This window comes from Anser brachyrhynchus (genome assembly GCF_964034855.1).
Source record: "Anser brachyrhynchus genome assembly, chromosome: 22".
NCBI lineage: Eukaryota > Metazoa > Chordata > Aves > Anseriformes > Anatidae > Anser > Anser brachyrhynchus.
Genome location: NC_137715.1, coordinates 8,068,769 through 8,085,277, shown reverse-complemented (window position 1 = coordinate 8,085,277; position 16,509 = coordinate 8,068,769). Strand labels below are relative to the sequence as shown.

The 16,509-nt window shown below is 43.4% G+C and overlaps 1 protein-coding gene and 1 long non-coding RNA gene across 2 annotated transcripts in view; one reads left to right on the top strand and one right to left on the bottom strand.

The window, feature by feature from the left end:
• The window catches only part of LOC308181640 (acid-sensing ion channel 2), a 526,264-nt gene that overhangs the window by 161,088 nt on the left and 348,667 nt on the right, over positions 1-16,509 (top strand). The window lies entirely within an intron of this gene.
• Positions 1-16,509, bottom strand: part of LOC308181648 — a 39,746-nt gene that overhangs the window by 2,708 nt on the left and 20,529 nt on the right. The window contains exon 1 of the long non-coding RNA XR_013941537.1: positions 84-16,509. This exon is cut by the window's right edge and continues 20,529 nt beyond it. This is a non-coding gene — a long non-coding RNA (uncharacterized lncRNA). The remainder of the gene's footprint in view (positions 1-83) is intronic.

Genomic DNA, 16,509 nt, shown 5'->3' with positions numbered 1-16,509 from the left:
TGTCACATCCATCCTTCAAAGACTGATCTCCTTTATATTGAGAAAGAGCACGATAGCCCTGGCCTCTGTACACATTCATTTACCTGCAGAAGAATCTTTATTCTCCATAATGATCCACTTGGATGTGTTTCTCAGACATTACTTAAGAGTTTGGGGGTTGCTCTCTAAGGAGGCTTTCACAATAGATGAGGACTCCGAGGCTGTTAAAAAGATGCAGCTTGCTTCCACAAGCCACAAACCAGTAAAGATGTTCAAAGGACTTGTTCAAAAAAAAAATTGCTTCTAAGACAGAGAAAAAATGAAGCCTGAAATAGCAATGTGTTGGAATCTCCAAGGATGGCTTCAGTTATCTTTGAAGCCTGTGCCTAGCTTATACATAAGAATACACTATCAGAGGAAAGTTCAGGAAAGGATTTTTCCTTGGGAAGTAAAATCCTTGATTTTATTTATTTTCATGCAGTTTCCTTTCTAATTCCAAGCCAAAGCAACCAACAACTCTAATCCTCCACACTGGGAACACAAGGAGGAGCTATATATACAGTTGCAGGCACTACCCCCATCTAATGCAAATTTAAATGGGATTTATTTAACCATATTATATCCTTGTATCAAATACTTATGGCTCAGAATCATAATCACATTACCCAGTTCAAAATTAATTGTGTGTCAGCTGAATTGTGGTAGCTGTGAGTGGTTTTCACCTGCAGCAGCCACCAGGTCATGCAATGCAATTTAATCCCTTTTCATTACAAATGAAGCTAAATTACTCCATCTTGCCTTTCTGTGGCTTGAGAGAAGTCACCCAGGACTGCTAGCACTGCTAGCGGATGTATGGTCCCTTGTTTAGCAGCTTGGGCTTCCCTTAAGAATTGAAGTGGCCTTGATTTGCTTTATCTTAATTTGCTTTGGATAAACTCCCTCACTTCAAAAAGTTTGTTTTAAATAATTGTCATGAGTGTTTTGTTGAAGACAAGCCCACAGTGTATTAAATTTGCTTTGCTTTACTCTCTACAAGATTTTTTTTTTTTGTAATGGATCAACAAAGAGCAATCTGTTGAAAGTGGGTAACAGAACCAATACAACTTCATTTCAAAGCTCCTTCTCATTTGTTTCCCCAGCTTCAATCCTGAGAGCAGCTGGGCTTCAGGAGTTGTTTACATTTAGCTCCAATAACATAAGATAATGTACTGTTAACTGCTAAACTAATGATCCTAGACCTAACATTTTTATCAGGACCTTGCCCCATTGAGCCGACACCCTTCAGATCATTTTCTCTCTCATTAAAGTAATTAAAGTCAACATTGTTGGAAAGGCCTTCAGGCAATCAAGGACAGAGCTGATACTAATAAGCAAAGCAACATCCCCATTTATGTTTCCTTTGATCTGCAGTTTAATTGCTGGTAAGCCAGGCCTTCAGTCTATTGAGATGAGTTTTCCTGTATGTGCGTGCAACCTGCTTGGAGGGAAGGCAACAGACAGTGCTCGTGGTGCTCTGCCCTGGGGAGCCAGTGTTGGCTGGCAGCACGACACGGATGCCCCCAGTGTCTTGTTTTCCTCTGGACCCTCTTGTTCCTGCACTGCAACAGCCAAGAGTTTCTGAGTAATCATTCTTCGCTATAATAAATGATTTTATGGCAAAGCAGACAGAAATTAAGAGGGAATAGGGATTTTTTTCAGCACATATTTCTGCTGTGAAGGAATTTCATGAGGAAACAAACTGGTGATCAAGGGCTGTATAGTATGTGTGTGATGGGAAGAGCCTTGTGTCCTGATCTAATTATTCTGGGGAATCTCACCTACCTTGACCACATTTACCCATTTGTGAAGTCCATTTTACAGGAGCTTGATATTAGAGTACAGCTCCACTCAGATAATGACGATACAAACATGTAACCAGGCTGCTTCATTTTTCTATGAGTATTTCCCCCCCAGCTGGCTCTCTGAAAATGTAAAAAAACAGCCCTGCCCTTTAGCTACAAGAACCATTGTTTCCCTTGAGTAACAGCAGTCCTGCCAGCCTCTGCCTTTTGCACAGCCTAGCTACAAAGATCCTACTTCCAAATAGAAAAAGGCTTACTGAAATCAATTATCTGCAGTACAGAGATATCTGCTAGAGGTGATGATTAAGTCCTGTCCTCCATAAACATAAAAGTAAGTTTTGAACGGTGATATTGTTATTGATAACGTTGAGCAGTAGCTTCAAAGTAGGCTTCCAGAGGTGATCTGTCCCTCTGTGCATTCCTCACCTCATCGCCATCTGGTCTCTGCAGCAGGAGGAACATCTTTCATGATCACCTGGACTGAACTCATGATTCATTACTGCTGAATGGAAGTTCTCTTATGCTCATCCTTTGTTTGCACTAGTTCTGGCGGAGCTCATTAATCGTCTGATGGGTCAATTCAGCTGCCCGAAAAGCAGCTTCTTGTTGGTGGGATGAATCTGCTCAGGGAAGGACTGTACTAGGCTTGGGGCTGGCTTGAGGTAAGGGAGGGAGGCGAGATCTCTGAGCAAAAGGAAGCAGAAGCTGTCGTTGGGAGCTGTTAAATCAGCTCAGTCCCATCTCGTGAAGCTGAAATTCTCAAAGCTTTTAAGCTAAGTACTGCAATGCTGTATTTTTCCCTGCTGCTGTTAGGAATGGTGATTGTTCTGCTTCTGGAGTTCTCTGCTACCTCTTCTGCATGCTGCTCCATGCAGAACAGCCACCATCTATCTCACACTATTTCAAACACTTTGGCCCATGACTATCTGTTTCCTGCAGCAGGTAAATGATTGCTGTATGCTCTGGGAAGATTTGAAAATTAGGTCATGTCTGTATTTATGCAAGAGCACTTGACTGACTTTATCCACACTGTTGGAGAAGTAATATCCAGGACAAAGCCAGAGAAATGGGCAGCATAAAATGCACTTGTAAATTACATACAAATCTTGCAAGACTTTTTGCCTAGGTTCTTAACTGGCACAGACAGACATCCCAATGCTTGGTCTTACATCCTTGACTTCTTGGGAAGTTCCCAGACTTTAATAGGAGTGTTGTCCTTTTGTCTATCTTCAGTTGATTGCCTTTCTATTGAACCTGAAAGCCAAGGAGAAGCTCAGTTAATTATTTCCAGTTGTTCTTTAGGGCAGCTGATTAAAAGTGACTGAGACCATAATGAAAGCTGACCAGCTTTCCAAACTCCAGATGAAAACCGTTTGGTTCTATTCCCTTAGGCTAGAGAGGGAAAATTGGAATTAAAGCTAGGGGAAGAGGGAGGAACAATTAACAAAATTTCTCAGGAGGGACAATTATGGAAATAAAGCAGCTTTACTGTAGAAAATCAGTATTGCTCATGAAATAGTTATCTAAGTAGAGCATGGTGCAGTTCATGATTTTGTGCTGTAAAGCAATCTGATTTAATGAGTTTGAAGAAGGGATCGTCTTATTGCTGTTATTCTAAAAGCAACTATTGCAGTAAAAAGTTCTGTTTAAAGGCTGTGTTCTCAATGGATTTTACCAGCTTAACCTGGAAAAAATATAACTGACAGGTCTGCAGTTTTGTGACAAAGGTTTAATTCAGTTTTACACAGAGCTGATTTCAATTTACACAGGGAAATCCTGCTCCAGATAGTTGGTATTTCTTATCAGGGGAGATTACGTGTCTGCTGAATAATTCTTTATGAATCTTTTGCAACTGCCTGAAATCACAGCTCAAAGATGAGCTGCTGTCTTCTCTCAGACCGGAATGGGACTTTGTGGTGTTTATCATAAACATCTCCAGACGTCCCTGAGACTCTGCTTGTTATCGCTTGTATGCAGTTGGCTTCTTTGGCAGTGATGTGGAGAATGCAGAGTTTCACATCCTACATGCAGGGGGAAACAGAAAGTACATTGGGGCACTATTGGTTTCAGGAAGCAGAGAAAGAACATTTTGACCTTGAATGTTTGGCTTGATGTGAAGTATCCTCTTAACTTTGTGTGCTTTCACATCTGCAATTTCAGCACTGCATATGGCAGTGACCCCGAGGACAGATCTTTCTTTTCTTCTCAGGCTGGCTACACGCATCCCTCGTGGAAAGCAGGAGGAAACAGATCCAGACCTGGAGGTGACGGTGACCTCCCCACCCAGCTGCTCAGCTCATTCTGCCAGTTAACAATTCCTTGTTCTAGGGAGATGCTCAGCACGCTCTTGGATCTTTTCTTTAGGAAATGGAGCCTATTGTTGGGGAAATTTTCTCATATCTGGTATTTCTTTCCCTTTCTTTTTCTGATTGCTCCATAGAAATCCCTTTCCCATTTTAGGAACTTGCCTTTCTAAGATTTCCACAAAATGAAGATGGAGTCAGTGTGTTTGTGTAGGATCGTGACTCAGGATTACTGTGCTCTCCCTTTGCTATCTGTGTCACAACAGGAAAATTGTTTAAATGCTCTGTGCTTATTTATTTATTTATTTATTTATTTACCCAATGGAGAGACAGTGACCCCTGCATTAATTACCTGCTGTAGATGGAATCTGTGGAAACTAGTGATACAATTTTTACTGCGCAGTGACACTTGATTTACACTTCTTAGAGTTCCAGTTATCATTCTGCCAAGCACTTTCGGGTTAAAATTGTGTATGTGCCTGCTTCCATCTGAGCTATTTTGAACAGTTTCAGTCATTTCTGAGAATGAGACAGAGAGAAAACGTATCATTAGGTAGCTGGAGAGGAAAGGGCGGCCACAGTGACCTTACTGCTGGCACTTCTCAACTTCCAGCATGCTGTTTTGGAATAGTAATGGTCCTTTAATGCACTGTTTAGTATACTGAATGCTTTGCAGAACATATCAAAAATAGTCTTTGCCTGGATGCATACAGCGTGACAGTAAACATTAAGTAGGAAAACTTACTCAAATAAATGTTTTTTTTAGGGTTTTGCACAAATTGGGTGCTCTTCCCACCTCTGCAATGATTGTTTTGTGTGGAAGGATATTCTATTCTTTCTGTGATCCAGAAAAAAAAAAATTATGAGTAGCTCAGTTCTTCTGGGACTGGATATAGGAAGATAAGTGGCAGATTGGCAGGTTGTAAGGGGTGTTTTGACTACTAACAATTTATTGACTGACCAAAGGCAGAGTCCGTATGTCTTTATAGGGGCGATAAATCTTGTTCTTCACTGGATAAGAATCCTACTGTTCCAGCTTCTCGATGTTACATTAATTCCGACAATGCATGGATGGGGGATTTCTGTCTAACTGCACAAATTCCCACAGGCATCCATCAGGGGAGGAGAGAAGAAGAGAAAGGCAGACTGTGAGGGAGGTCAGGAGAGCTACTGAGCTTGTGGTAGTTAGTTGGGATGAATTATTGGTGTAGCTAAAAACAAACAGAAAATAATTCTTTTAAAAGGTCTCTTGTTCCTAGGATATTGTATTTTGATAAGTAACCCAGAAAAGTGCAGCAATAGCACAGGCTGTGTCACATTTCTGCTTAGGTAAGATGTATTATTTCTTGGGGATAGAACACGAACAGTGGTGGGTTCAAAGTTTGCATAAAAAGCAACGCGACTCCATCCTTTTGTATCAAAATTGTGAGGGCTGCCATTTTTCTGTCTTACTGGTTTCTGAGGAGTAGTGAATAGCCTGTTAAGGATGCGTTGTGCTTCTTTCAGCCAGTCATAATCCAGCCTTTCTCCTGTGATGATTATAACAGTGCTGAGCTCTCAACATGGATGTTAAGCTCAATTAATTTAAGTGCTTTGCTCTTTGGATGAAAACTGAATTTTAAGTATTGCTCTGTCAAATTCATCTTTCTTTGCCATCCGTGCAGAGGGTATCCAAATGCATTTCAGACTGATGGATTCTCAGGGTGTTCCTTGCTGTGCTGTTCTGTATGGATTATTTTTACATCCTCTTAATTCCAGCACTCCATGTGCTTCTTATTCAGTGTATCCACAAAAGCTGTGGAGCTAAAAGAAGAGATTTCCTGGGTAAATGCTGGCCTTAATTAAAGTGCCAGAGTTTCGTTTCACTTATGCAGAAGTTTGGAAGCAACAGATCACAACAGTGGGAGAGGAAGAGGTCAAGCTGTTAGTGAATACAGTTCAAGAGGCCAGGCTCAGCTCCTCACTGTGCAATACCTTTGGTCTGACAGTGAACGAGTCACTTGCTGGCCTGTAATCCTCATTATACGGAGGGGAATTTCCTACTGTTTGTTCAGATGATGTAAAGCTTAAGTACCATATATCTGCTGTTACTAGGAAATTGGTTTAGTTCTTTCAGACATTGCCCTGTAAATCGGAAAATTTCTGCTGTTTCTGGTGAGGAACTGGGGGTGGGTCTGTGGGTCTGCTGCAGAGGCGTGTGAACAGGTGGCTGTGAGGGGTTGGGAGGTAAGCCCTGTGCTGGTGGCTTCCTCTGTCAGATACCACACCTTCCTGGTCTTCAGCCTGGATGTGGTGACAAGATTATTACCTGCCCTGGAATCCCTGTTTCCCTTCACTGACTGTAAACAAGGCTTCTGTAAGTAGCTTAGACTTGTATCTGAACAGCTGACTTTGGAATAGGAATTTGACCTGTTGGCCCCATTAAGACTTCTACGAAGTTCGGGATGAGGCAGAGCCTGGCTTAGTCCTGCAGCCAACCTTGGAATTTCACAGAGATACAGAGACTTGTGATGGTCCAGAGATGCTCCTCCAGACTTGTCTGCCCAGCACTGGATTATTTCATACCCAGAGATGCCACAGTTAGCTTCCAGTGCACTCCCTGCACATTTTGTGGCGTGTTTGCTTGGCAGACCCGATATTCTGCTACGACAGCAGATTTTGTTGGTTGGAAGCTGCCAACAAGCTGTCCTCCTCATGCTAATAGATGTGCCCATTCTTTAAAAACCCATTCAGTAGACAATCGATTGTTCTCTCTCCCCACTGAGGCGCTGTTGGAATAGTACAGGTTCTGGGCAAAATTTCCTGGGCACTTCTTCCAACAAGTCGGGGCTTGGAAGGCAGGTCCCCACAATGTGGAGAGAATCTGAATAGACTCATCTTTTGAGAACTGTGACAACGCTTAGCATCCTTGTACCAGTTACGCCCTTCTGCTGTCTTCTGGTGCTTCTTGTGCTGTAAGACCTGAGCATCGGGCTCGTCTCTGATTCCCTGGCACACTGTCCCCGGGGGAGTATAGGTGACTTATCTCATTGCAGAGTGAGTGGGTTCCTGCACAGCTGAAATCCCTAGTGGCCAGCAAACTGATAGGGTTAGGGTTGGAAAACCAAATCTAAACAACGATGTTTAAGCAGCATTCTGGACTCGCTGCTCAGGGAGACTGAGAACTGGCAGACTTACAGTAGGTCTTTATCTCCTTTGCTGGACACAAGTAGGAGAGAAATAACCCAAGTTTAGATGTCAGAGTTGTCATGGGAGCATCTTCTTTCACACACTCTTAGAATCTCTTAATTGCCATGGAAGGGAATAGGTACGTTAGTTTGCAGCTCAGGTGACCTGTTGCAGCCTAAGCTGAACTGCACCTACAAGTGTGTTTCCTTTCACCGACTGCGAATCATAGTGTATATATAAAATGGAGTGAGATCACCCCTTGCCCTAAGGGTAGCAAGCAATCATTACCTGGCATCATTCATGTTCTCTCCCATCCCCAGGAGCAATTTGTAACCATGGTTCTAATTCTGCTCACTGCTGAGTGACTCCACTGATATCATTAGAAACAACATGTGGAAAATCTCATCCTCTGGGACCCTGCTTCTTTCTGCCTTTGAAGAGATGCAAGCCGTGGAAATAAGGAGTCTGGCAGATGTAGATATTAGCATTACAGTGCACTTATTCAAGACCAGAATCTTGCCAGGGATATGTTCGTTGCAGAGAAATTAAGATGGTTGCAGGAACACCAAATTAAATGGAACAGTCCTGAATGAAATCCCACAGAAGGAAGACATTGGTATTTCTGCATAGAGAAGTGAAGAGTTACGACAGCAGATATCCCACTGCCCTCATTTTTGTATTGCTTCCTTCACACTATTACACTGTATTAACTATGTTATGTGCCCAGGGAAGATGGAATAAATATTCTCTTTGAGGGTACAAATATTGCCAGAACAGTGGTGATATTGAGGATAGGTTTCTGATGTGTGCTGGGTGCCTGAGGGAGAGATTATATTTGAAAGGTATAAAGGGATGCAGCATATGTAGCATTTTTAGGCATGTGATTCTCTCCTGCAAACACAGCAGGATGGGTTCAGAGGGACCTTTGGTCATGATTGAGGGAATTGGCAGTTTGCTTCATAATTCTTCCTTATTCTTGGACAGCAGAGTTTGGTTTTACCTCATGCTGTAGTCTCCATCTAGTCTGTCATCAGTCTTTTCCTCTGACTGTCCTTGGCATCAGGGGGTTGTAGTTAAGATGAATGATGTTTTGAAATGTATGTGGGGACAAAGGCAGCAGCAGAGTCTGGAACCACTGTCAGATGAGATTCAGAAAAGCAATGTTGAACCTGCATGGGATCTGCTGGCACGGATCATTTCCAGCCAGTAAGTGTGCAGTCTGGAGGAATCACCAAGGGAAGTGTCTCCCCAAGTGTCTTCCCAGTGGGAAGATGTGTGATATAGTTTCAGCAGCTCAGTATAAATGAAATGTATTATTAGGCCAAGAAAGACCTCAAATTAATGATATATAGCTTCTATTTCCCCTACGTCTTTTGAAATGCAGTTTCTTGTATCCATACAACCTACCTGACCATTCCTTCTACATGGATGTCCATGTACTCTTACTGAAGTCATGCATTGCTTCTCTTCTCAAAGGGAGGCACCTGAAAATGAATAAACTGTTTTAAAAAATACTAGTTCTAACAATAAATAAAAAAAAAAATCACGCTGAGACTTGTGAAATGTCTTACTCTTACTTCCAAAAGCTATCGTGGAATCACTTGAAAATGTATATATGATATATATGATTATTATCCATGTAGAATATATTCCAGGAAGCACTTGCCATGCTCTTCACAAATTATTTTTACATCAACTGTTTGGGTTTCTAACTGCTCAGCTGGTTTTAGAGTTACTCTAAAGGCAAATGTTCAGCAAAAGCAGATGCCTTGTTCAGGAAGATTCTGCTTCCTGAAGGGCTATTTTTACCTCGTTGATGGGCAGGAACTTAAGCTGTGTTTTATGAACCATTGAAACGAATTGTTGTCGACACATCCCTCCTTGGTGTGGAAAGTTAACTCCTGAGGTCAATTATACTTCTTTCATGGTATTTGTGCTGCTGGTGGATGCCAGGCAATTGATTTGTGTGTACTATGAAAATGTCAAAATGAGCAGAAAATATTTATTATTGTTTTGAGTGCCAAAAATTTACTTGGCTCTGAGAGAAATGAAATGAAGGCAGTGCCTGAGCAGAATAGGTTACAAGGTAATAAATGAAAGAAAAGAGCACATTCTAGGAATTCAAACAAGGACTTCAGTGGAGGAGATGTAGTGCTTCATACCAAGTGTTTAGGTTCATATTTATGCTGAAAGAGGCCAGGAAAGGGGCCAGGAAAGAGTCCATCTTTTTGTATTCATTGCTTTATATTCAGCAAAAGCAGAACATGACTAGGAAACTTAACTCCTTCGATAATACCACTTACCAGATGACAGATGTTAGTGACACAGCTAGATCTGCTACTGTGCACTTCAAACAGATCACAAATCTAGGGAACTAATTTCCCATCCTCTGTGTAGCGAGACTGATTCAAGGAGCAGGTCAGTGGGAGCAGGTAAGAGTGAGAAACCAAGAATGTTTTCTATTGTTACCGGGATAAAATACGTCTGGGGAGCTGCACTGATACTGAAATCAACCTGTCAAGTATGGACATTGTAACGAAACAAAAAATAGATGATTCACTAGAATCGAGTATTTGATTTCTCCAACAGGGCTATTTGCTTCTTTTGAAAGGAAGACATTAGGGTTGCTGCTTTGAATGTTGATGCTTGCAAAGTGTACCTACCAATGAAAACTTTGGGGAACACATCTTAGATTCCAAGACGAATGAACGGTCAGGCAGGGCCGATGAATAGTGGCTGGGAGGAGAGTGCCTTGAAGCAATGAAGGCCTGTCACACAAAAAGGATGTAAATCACAGCTGAAGAATGAGCGCTGGTTCACCTGGACTTTGTGGCTGCCTTGGCATGGCAGATGGCCCTGCAGTTTTGGTAGGGGTCTGTTTTGCATAGCTAGGTGTGTGTGTGAGGATGGGCATCAGAAGAAAGCACACTTGCCAAAAACAGTCAGTGAAGACTTTTGAAACTTCCTGTGTGATGAGGTTGACTTCTGAATGAACATCAGAGCTCATCTTTAAACTGTTTCTGTTACTTGCCCTTTATCTTTGTTATGTCAAGCAGTTCCTTTGAGAGTATCATCTTCACATTAGCTGTCTACATTTTGTCTTTGTTACCCGATATTTGAAGTGAACTTTGGGGATAGTTCTTTCAGAAGATCAGGTTATTTTAAGTTACAAAGCTTCCATGAGAAGTAGAACTGAATATTTCGGTTCAAATATGAACAAGTCACTGAGCTCTAATTCTAAAAATCCACTCCTACAATGTTACTTAGAGAGTAATAGATTCAATCCTTTAAACTCTTCGTATAGATGGTTTATGCCTCAACCTAAATTAGCCTTGGCATATTGAGAGTACTGGGGAATGGCAGAGCCATGAACACGCTGTTGACTCAGTTTTGTTTAAAGAAAAATTAGGAGATTGCAGCTGTTTGCTTTGTGTCAAGGGAGCAAAACAGATGAAAACAAACCCTGTGTTCTGATTTTCATCATTGAAAATGAATTCTAAAGGTCAGGTGATTATTAAAGATTAGAGTTGAAAATAGTTTTTTCTAGTTAGAAATCTTTAAACTAGAGAATTGCTATTCACTGAATACAAAACAGCAGAAGCTGAGGTTAAAGAAGGGAGAAAAAAAAAAGTATTGGCTTTGGGAATTTTTCTGGGAGGAGTGCCGTTTCTTTGGCCTGGAAATAAATGTATATTTTCAAGGCAAGTCTGTCCAGAACATCCAGGAAATCCATAACTGGGTCACGAATTATGAGATTGCCATTTTCAGCAGTGATCTGCCCATGCGCAGCAGCTTGCTTTTCAGACACTTGCCATGTTGGCCCACAAACCGAGTCCTTTAGGGCTGAAAATCGGCAGCTACAGAGAGATTTCTGACCCACTGGGGCTCTAACACAGAGCTCTGGGGGCTTGGAGTGCATACCAGTGGATTTCCTCTAGTAATATCTTCCTGTTTAGGCTTTTATCACTTTAATGAAACTAAGGATTCTGCTGCTGCTGCTGCCTGACATTTTCTGGCTTATATGGACCATAGCAGCAGCATCTGTTCCAGCTGATCTAACAAAGTATACTTCTACCAAGTTCGTTCTGAGCTGAAGACAGAATTCCCTGGTTATCCATCTGCTCAGCCATGGTGAGAATGGAAGAAACCGGTGGTAATTTTCTCCTGCTGCTGCCAGTCTTGCTGCTGTAGTTTTGCTTGTTTCCACCTGCACAGCAGGCCACTCCAGAAAGGCATACACCTATTTCACAAGATGTCCTTGGCTTTCAGGAGACTAGGAACTAGGAGGGAGGGAGTGGATGATGGACAGGTTCGGGGCACTTCATGCATGAGACCCTCATTGCAAGGTATTGATGTATTAATGGCACGTAAAATGCAGTTGCAAAGCTGCTTTGGGGTGGAGGCTGCAACACGAAGATTTAGGAGGAAAGCATTGCTGCAGGGTGAGCTTGGCCAAATGAATCACCTTGCTTTAAAATTGTCGCCTGCAACAACAGCTCAGGTGACAAACACTGACCGCAGGGCAGAAGTGTGCGTCATGGAGCGTGGCCCTCCAGGCAATGGGGTGGCAGGGAGCAGCAGCGAGTGGGGAAGGCAGCAGCGGGGAGGTGGGAGAGAAGGGACCGGCTGTCCTGGGTGCCAGCTGCCACCGCCAGCACTGGGCTGATAATAACCAGGAGTACTGAGGAGCTGACAGGTTTCCACAGAAACTTTGTTAAGGTAGTATCTAAATATTTTGATGAAAAGTGAGGGCATTCCACAAGAAATGAGTTATTTTCAAAAAAGATCACTGTGCAGAATATGAACCCTTTTTATTCTGAATGGAGACTTTTCTCAGTGAGGTATACAGTGTGTGTGGTTTTTTTTTATTGTTTGTGTAGTTAACAACTTCTGGTTCCTCAGGCCCTTTTTTTTTTTTTTTCCCAAAAACAAAACAAAACAATAAAGCAGTTACTGGAAATTTACTTACTGGATCTGAACATCTGCTGTTTATTAGGCCTCAACTTTTTACTCTTTCTAGACAACTAATTTTGCTAGAGGGGAGAAATCAAAGATGGGTAGAAAATAAAGCTTAAAAATGTAGAAAACATAACTTATATATTTTGTGGAAATGGGTAAAGGAGAAAAAGCCATCAAAACTTTCCATTTATAAACTGGAGCTACTTGTCAAAGACTCTTCAAGATGCTTTTAGACACACTGGCTCTCTGGCAGCAAGAATTCTCACACAAATATATATGATGAGAGAACAGAAAGAGCTATGAAACCTATTCTTTTATTCTCACACGTTGTTCAGTGTGCATTGTTGCTAACATGTCATTCACTATTTCAAAATCAGCAATTTATTCAGAGATTTCAGGCTGTTATCGCTGTGTGTAAATTGTCCCAGTTGGGATTCTAATGTACTTTTCTCCGAGATATTCAGCAACGGGTACGTCTTACACTTTCCTGTAGCTCCAGGAAGCTGTCAAGTCTGCCTTTTCAGCTCAGTTGCAGAACCAGAAAGGAATTGCCTGGGGAAAATGTCACAGACTTGGCCTTTGCAGCCTGCAGTCCCGGGCATCCTGAGCATAAGACACAGACCTGTCTTGGGAGTGAAGCAGGTGCAAGGAGGGCTATTGCACTGGCCACCCCCCCTCCCCACCCCCAACCTTTTTTGGCTCCTAAATTAAGCTTTTTAAAAAGGCATAACTTGCAATAAACCAAAATTAACTGGCATCCTGCAGTGGCCCTGGACCACTGCTTAAGGAGCAAACCTTGCCTCCTCTCTCCCAGATAAGAGCAATTACAGACATGTATCAGTTGCCCTCATGCCCCATGAACTCTGCTCACAGTCCCTCTGCCAGCCCCACCCCGTTCTGAGCTGCCTGCGTTACGTGCTGGAAAAGCAGTGTAGAAAAGCAGTCAACCAGCAAAATTCAGGGGCAAAGCAGTCAGTGCACCTTGCCAGGAATGTGACCCGTCTTAGCTGGCTCTCAGGCACCACAGGGGCTCCTGCTTCCACGGCCTGCTGGAGTCAGTATTCAATTTCTGAAGTCAGATTCAATTTCTGCCAGCCTCGGGTTGTGTTTCAGAAGCAGCCTACACCTGCTGTATGCTCACTGGGGGTTTGGTTGCTTCTAAGAAGAATGCCACCATGTATTCTAAGCTGGCATTGGCTGAAAGAGACTCATCCTTAGTAGTTTGCTTTGCCATCTAGTGAGGATAAATAGAGCAAGAACATAAAGCAGTGGAGTCTTCCTGTGCTTCATGGCCTTGATACTCCCCTTGCATACCCCAAGTATAAACATGCAGGTTTCCTTTGTGCTGTATGCTTGCTGAGATCTAGTCAAAAGCAAGGTCATCCAGCAGAGAATTTTGTCTTAGCAGCCAGCGGGTCAGTGGCTTGGCACAGGCCAGCAAAGTCACGAACTGCATCATGTTCTTCCTCGCCGTGGTAGCAGGAGACATGAGGGAGTGTCAGGCAGTGCCATGCAGAGGAGAAAAGTGTCGATTTCAAGTCCCAACCATGCTTTTCATTTGTGCCATGAGTCCTGGCCCCATGCTATGACTTCCAGCTCTTAATCTTGAAATTGAGCGGAACATGTAAAGGCATAACTAGATGGTGGCATGTTTACATTCGTTAATTGAAAGCACTTTTCCCTGGAGGCTAATTACTGTGCAAACCGTAACATCACAATTGAGATTTGTTTGAATATTCAAGCCATTATGAATATCATATGTCATTTCTGAAAGAAAGAAGCGCAGTACTTACGGCTGGGCACTTACATTTCAGTTTTGTGCAAGAATGCAGAATCTGATTGTTTTTCTCAACCGGTGACCTGGCTTAGCAAATCTAATATCCATCCTCAGCTGTAGCCGATACCTGATAGTTCTCAGAAAGTCGATTCAGTTTATTGAAGAATGTACGGCTTCCTAAAATGGTGGGCGGTAAGTGCACTAATGGAAAGTGATAGATTCTTTCGTCTGCTGAAACCAGCCGATTATTCAAAGCATAACGCTTTAAGGAAAGCACTTCTGATACTATAGGGTTTTCTGATACCCTGCAAGGCCACTGGCCTTGCATCCTTATTTGTATGGCTAGATATGGGAGAGGAAGTTCTGTCTTTGACCGCATAACACTGCAGCTTGATGATGGCCTCAGTGCCAGGGAAGCTCATGGAGCAGATTATCTTAAGTGTCATCATGAGGCACTTGCAGGGCAACCAGGTGATCAGGCCCAGTCAGCATGGGTTTATGAAAGGCAGGTCCTGCTTGACAAACCTGATCTCCTATGACAAAGTGACATGCTTAGTGGATGAGGGAAAGACTGTGGATGTGGTCTACCTTGACTTCAGTAAGGCTTTTGACACCATTTCCCACAGCATTCTCCTCAAGAAACTTCCTACGCATGGCCTGGACTGGCATACGCTTCGCTGGGATAAAACCTGGCTGGATAGCCGGGCCCAAAGAGTCGTGGTGAATGGAGTCAAATCCAGTTGGAGGCCGGTCACTAGTGGAGTCCCCCAGTACTAGGGCCAGTTCTCTTCAATGTCTTTATTGATGATCTGGATGAGGGGATCGAGTGCACCCTCAGTAAGTTTGCAGATGACACCGAGTTAGGTACGTGTGTCAATCTGCTCGAGGGTAGGATGATCTGGATAGGCTGGACCGATGGGCTGAGACCAACTGTATGAAGTTCAACAAGGCCAAGTGCTGGGTCCTGCAGCTGGGGCACAACAACCCCAAGCAGCACTACAGGCTGGGAGATGAGTGGTTAGAAAGCTGCCTGGCAGAGAAGGACCTGGGAGTATTGGTTGACAGTCAGATGAATATGAGCCAGCAGTGTGCTCACGTGGCCAAGAAGGCCAACAGCATCCGGGCTTGTATAAGAAACAGTGTGGCCAGCAGGGCTAGGGAAGTGATTGTCCCCCTGTACTCGGCTCTGGTGAGGCCGCACCTTGAGTACTGTGTTCAGTTTTGGGCCCCTCACTCCAAGAAGGACATCGAGGTGCTCGAGCGAGTCCGGAGAAGGGCAACGAAGCTGGTGAGGGGTCTGGAGAACAAGTGTTACGAGGAGCGGCTGAGGGAGCTGGGGTTGTTCAGCCTGGAGAAGAGGAGGCTCAGGGGCGACCTTATCACTCTCTACAGGTACCTTAAAGGAGGCTGTAGCGAGGTGGGGGTTGGTCTATTCTCCCACATGGCTGGAGACAGGACGAGGGGGAATGGGCTAAAGTTGCCCCAGGGAAGGTTTAGGTTGGATAATAGAAAGAACTCTTTACCAAAAGGGTTGTTAGGAATTGGAATGGGCTGCCCAGGGAAGTGGTTGAGTCACCATCCCTGGAGGTCTTTAAAAGATGTTTAGATGTAGAGCTTAGTGATATGGTTTAGTGGAGGACTTGTTAGTGTTAGGTCAGAGGTTGGACTAGGTGATCTTGGAGGTCTCTTCCAACCTAGATGATTCTGTGATACTTAATTTCCCAGTAAAAGAGTGGCCTGACATAGAAGTGCACTTGGCTCCATGGCTCACCTATGTTTTCTGGGCCAAGGATATTGAAAGTGCTCTCAGTGTATGCATCAGTGTCTGTGCTGACTATCAGTAGCAGGATGCTGCTGGCTGTGGGACAGAGAAAGGTATGGTTTGTAAATCTGGTCATCCAACTTGACATTTGATGTCCCTGCCAAATCCCCTGTATACAGGTAAAACTCCACCCACTTTCTATAGCTTGGAGTAAACTAAGTAAGGTATAAAATCTTTGGGGATGTGATAGGAACACAGGCGTAAGGCAGAACCACTGCATTCCGCAGCAGTCCTTAGTTAGCATAATTACTTGGGTATAATCGGGGCTAGAAATGTCTGTGAGACTGGCGTGAGAATAGTTAAGGCAGAAGCAGATGTCTGAGCACACGTGTGTTGTTTGCTGCAGGTTTTTGCTGTGGAATATTGGTATTGAGTTATGTTAAATCCCTAACACCTTTTTCCCCCCACTGAATGAAGCTCAAGGATACAACTGGACAGAGTTTCAGACTGCACTCCCATGCCTGCAGCCCGTTCTGTACTGATTTGGCATTGCTGAGTAGATGTACAGGGGAAGGCACGGGATGCCCCTCATTCCAGAAGCTCACTGTAACCATAGAAAAAGCTGAAGGACCTAAGATTTGGGCTTTGCTATGGTTATTGTGAAGGGTTTAAATGCAGTCTCTCCTCCCTGGACATGCCTGCAAGGTGTGTGCATGCTGT